This window comes from Austrofundulus limnaeus, unplaced genomic scaffold, assembly GCF_001266775.1.
Source record: "Austrofundulus limnaeus strain Quisiro unplaced genomic scaffold, Austrofundulus_limnaeus-1.0 Scaffold210, whole genome shotgun sequence".
NCBI classification, from domain to species: domain Eukaryota; kingdom Metazoa; phylum Chordata; class Actinopteri; order Cyprinodontiformes; family Rivulidae; genus Austrofundulus; species Austrofundulus limnaeus.
Genome location: NW_013952612.1, coordinates 670,422 through 675,100, shown reverse-complemented (window position 1 = coordinate 675,100; position 4,679 = coordinate 670,422). Strand labels below are relative to the sequence as shown.

Here is a 4,679-nt window from a genome sequence, read left to right as displayed (position 1 = left end):
TCTTGGAGGAGAGACGAAACGTTTCACTAAAGAAGAACCATCCAGAGGACCTACTGATTTTTCCTTTTTGATTTTTTTTTTTACCTGGATTACTGAGATGAATCAGGACATCAAAAAGGACAAAATCTCAACAGCTTATTTGCTCCATTGAGTTTTATTAATGTGGAAGTCAGAGGCATGTGTTCAAGTCACTGTTTTATTTGAATATTTACAATGCAGTGGTTAAAAAGTGATAATTCCCAACATCTGTATAATCAATTTTGCACCTATTTTATTGTTTTCCAAGTCCAGCTTTTTCATGATGCAAAGAATCAAACCTTGTTTTCAGGAACAAGGAAGTTATTAGTTTTCAGATGATTCTGAATGTGTCAAAACATCAACAGGTAAAGGTAATGATTGCAAAAATGAATCATGGAGATATCCCGAATTAGATCAAATTCTGCAGTTAAAGAGTTTACTCCAGTAGTTATTCTGAAATGTGGGTCCACGCTTAATGTAAACGAAGCACTGGGCTCAATACGCCAAAAACAAACAAACAAACAAAACGTGGAAGCTTGAATCACATAAGTGAGCTACGTTAGGGTAAGTGCAGTCTGTATGTAAACTAATATGGTGGGATTATTTATTTTTTATAAATTAATTGTCCCACCAAGAAGACTATCACTCCAATTCAAAGTGAATTTTGTTTTAACTGTGAAGCGTGAATCCAAAACCAGAGACTTTTGTAAACAATGACTCAGACTCCAACATGTGCTGCCTGAATCTGTCCCGTCTGCTGCCTCCTTCGCTCTTCGTCGCCAACCTCCTCCTCAAAGTTTATAACGGTACAAGCAAACCGAGGAGTTTTCCCGAAATGTCACGTGAAATGTGTTTTATGGTGCATTAGTATTTAGTATACACACAAAGATTTACAGCTGATGCCATGCTAAAATGCTGCTCTTGATTTAAACTCTTAAAACACCACTCTAAACACTTCTCTGTGTTAACTCAGAGTGAATGCCTCAGGCGTTGTGTCAGTGCTGGTTGTTGTTGCCCACCACAGATAATATGTTGTTTTCCCCATGTCTGTGACCAGAATACCTCATGAAACACTCGATTTGAAAAAAAAAAAAACCTTCAGGAAATCATCGTTTCTAACTCGTTATTATTTGGAGTCAACACAAACGTGTCACTTTTACAGTTAAATAACTCACACCGCTACAACTTCACATAAGATCTCAGTTTAAAACTCTGATTAACATCCAGGATGCAAAAGACTTGATGAATAAAAACCTTCACAGAGAAAATTGATTTAAATCATGACGCTGGGACAGAAATAAGGCTATGTGCATTTTAATAATGTGAAAAAGGACACAGTAATTAGTCACAGTCGTGTTGTTTAAACCACCAGCWGGAGAAATTTATTCATCTTTAAATCGTGTTTTTGTGTTTCTTACACTCCGTGTCCACGTTCATCAGCTGATAAAACAAYCTTTTATTGTGTTTTTTATTCATTGAATTGGCATCAATCAGGATTTTATCAGAAGAACATCAGTAAAACTCTGTCTCGTCGGACTGTGAGTCCCGGGTTTTTGGGGCTCAGATGGTGAAAGGTGCGAGCTTGGACACTCAGAGKGGAGGTTATCGGGACAAACGGTTCTCCTGGTTCTCCTTGTGTCGCTCGGCAGCTGTCGGCTCGTGTCGGGGGACCTGGCAGCAGCTGCGTTTGTGTTTSTGTTTGRTTTGTTTTCCCAGTCGTAGTTTGGGTTTTCTGAGACCCACAGATGTGGTTTGGGGGTTTGCTTCTCACACAGCTGCATGGTCMTGTTGGAGAGAAAGCAGCTTCTTCACTTCCTCCAGAGCTGTTTTCTTTAATATCATTCTCTTCATGTTCCTTTGTGATTCCCAGGATATTAGCGTGTGTCAGCAGCAACCTCCAGCCCTTGTTTACCATTATTTGGCCGTGTCATGCTGTGTTAAACACAACAGCAACAAAACAAACTGCCAAGCCAGGATATTTTGGTGACATTGTTGAAGGTGATGTTTGTGTGAAATTAATTTATCCAGAATGTTTGCAGATTAGTTTGTTGACAGCAAATATGGCTTTAAAAAGTAAAAAAAAAATGCTTAATGAAGCAGAGTAGAACCTGTTGTTTTTCCTGTTGCAACATTTAAAACATTTATTGAGACGTTTAATCGGGTTTGTAAAGCTCATTTCTTGTTTGCTTCGACAATAACAGATCAAAGAGAGATGAGATGACTTCACTTTGTCCAAATGTCTTTTTGTCGTTTAATTTTTGTCTCAGTAAGTCCATCTCTAGTTTTCCCCTCTGATGTTTGTCAAACTTGAGAACTGACGTCAGACCTCTCTGGTTTTGTCGGATGTTCTGGTGCGACCCGACACCTGCAACTCTTCACCCCAGTACGACTTGATTGAGTCGTCCTTCGCAGAACATTAAAGAATAAATACAGATGATTTAATATAGATTAACAGAATGAATTAGTGCCTAAACTAATTCATTCTGTGGTCGACGGAGTAAACACAGTTGAAACTGCATCAACGTTGTGTTTGTGAAACTTTTGATTTCAAAATAAAATTCTCATTATGTGTATTCATATATTGTGTGCTGCATGTTTCCATCAGCTTTCCAAACAAAACGGTACATTTTAACAGCATTTATGTTTAAATATTTGCGTATATTTAATAATATAGCAAGGAATTCGACAAAACTGGTGGGGTTTTGGTTAATTACTGTGAAAATACGCAAGTTGTGCTCGTTCCTTTTCTTGTTGGTGAGACATGATRTTTGTAGCTTGACTCCGAAAWATGACGAACGTTTAAAAWTKATTTTTGTATTTATCATAACTKCAGTTTTACGTGGTCAATCAACACAATTTAAAAATTACTGTTTAGCCTGAAGTCTGTACTTTTGACACAATTTGGACCAGATTTTWACAGAGAYCAAATCTTTCTAACTAGAGTGATTMAAATTGGTCATGAGTAGGGCGRACAGGTGTCCAGGGACTCCAGGGGATTAATCGTCACYTTAYTCYTTATCGGCTAATTACCACAATTAATCATGATTAATTCTTTTGCCAATATTACCCAACCCTAATATAGATAGAAATATTCCTGTCTACTTATTGAAATGTTTTTTTTCCCCACTCTGACAGCCACCTTGAAGAAAACGCTTTTTTAAATCATTTAAAGGTGTTTAAAAATGCACCCAAACGTTCAAATTCAACTCGTAAAACTGCTTAATTCTACTCAGATATTCCTGGAAGTCCCTAATTGGCTCTCTTTTCTGTGATGTATTGAAGGATGGGAGGGTACACACACGCACGCACGCACGCACGCACACACACACACACACTAACTTGTGGTCAGTTTGAAATAGCAGCTTAATCAGGCTGTCAGTGCTGTTGAGCTGCGGTGAGCCCTTGGCTTTGTCCCGATGATGTAAGGTTTGTTTACACAGATCCTCTAAGCTGATTGGCTGGACTCCTCAGGTGTTTCGACACACCTAGAAGGACGTGGGGTCAGATTAGATATGAGAAGTTGTTTGTGTCCCTGCTCGCTTGTTTGTTTGTTTGGACGGTGAACACTGAGCATTGGTAGAGCCTGAAGAATGGATTTTGTTTATCTGGTTTAATCACTTTTACCTGCTCAAATAAAATAAAAAAATGACAGTTAAAAACATTCTGACGTTATTTTAAATTTAAATAACCAGAGACAGAAAATAAAATACAAGTATGCCATTTTCTGGTCCAAACCTACGTTAAGCATCTTTCGAGGTATTCCCAGTACACGAGTGAGTTGATGCTGGAATCGTCTCAGAGATTTCACTGATCCCACAGCAGATGTGACCTGATGTTTACTGTTTGTGTCTAACTTTGAAACTCATTGCTCGAGGGGGAAACACTGTTTATGTCTTGCGTGTGTGAACAGCCTGCATCTGAGGCTCCGGCTGAGGTTAGATCGTGACTCCAGATCAGACCGGCCAGCGCTGAGTTTCCTTTTCTGGTGAAGCATTTGATGCGTGTCGCAGAAACCTCGAGGCAGAGCGTTTCTCACCACGTCGACACGTTGGAGGTTTCTTTTTTTAGASTTTTTATGTCATTGTGACGCACTGATGGTGGACGGTCCGGTTCTCGTTGGTTTCATTCCTCGACGTCTTTGGTCAGGTGTTGAATCCAGAGTTGTAAAGTAACTAAGTACAAATACTTTGTTACTGTACTTAAGTAGAAATTTTGGTTATCTGTTTACTTGACTAATTATTTTTCAGCGTACGTTTTACTTTTACTCAATACGTTTTTACACAKTTATCTGTACTTTCTACTCAATACATTTTCTAAAAAGGTAAGAAGTAGAAAGTCGTTCCTATTTTATTCCGAGTTGTCATTACTTAAAAAAATAATATCCTGATAAATTGTGTCTCCTGGATAGAGTGAATTTAATTGTGGTTGGATGAGAATTATAAATATTTACCATTCTGATACCCTATTAGCTTTGTACACAACCCATCACAGCTGCACGCTGTTAGAAAAAATATTTTTTGAGAAGTCACCTCCCAATAAATGTCATTTTGGAAAATCTAACTGCTCATTTTTACCCAGTACTTTTACTTTTAAAACTTAAGTATATTTTGTGCCAGAAATTTACTTTTGATAAGTATAAAAAATATCAGATACTTTAAGAC

The 4,679-nt window shown here is 38.0% G+C and overlaps 2 protein-coding genes across 2 annotated transcripts in view; both read left to right on the top strand.

Annotated features, from left to right (window-relative positions):
* ip6k1 (inositol hexakisphosphate kinase 1) overlaps window positions 1-4,679 on the top strand; it is a gene marked incomplete at its 3' end in the record, with an annotated part of 18,155 nt that overhangs the window by 1,120 nt on the left and 12,356 nt on the right.
* Window positions 1-4,679, top strand: part of LOC106525074 (E3 ubiquitin-protein ligase TRIM39-like) — a 13,591-nt gene that overhangs the window by 6,510 nt on the left and 2,402 nt on the right. The gene's annotated exons all lie outside the window — the stretch shown is intronic.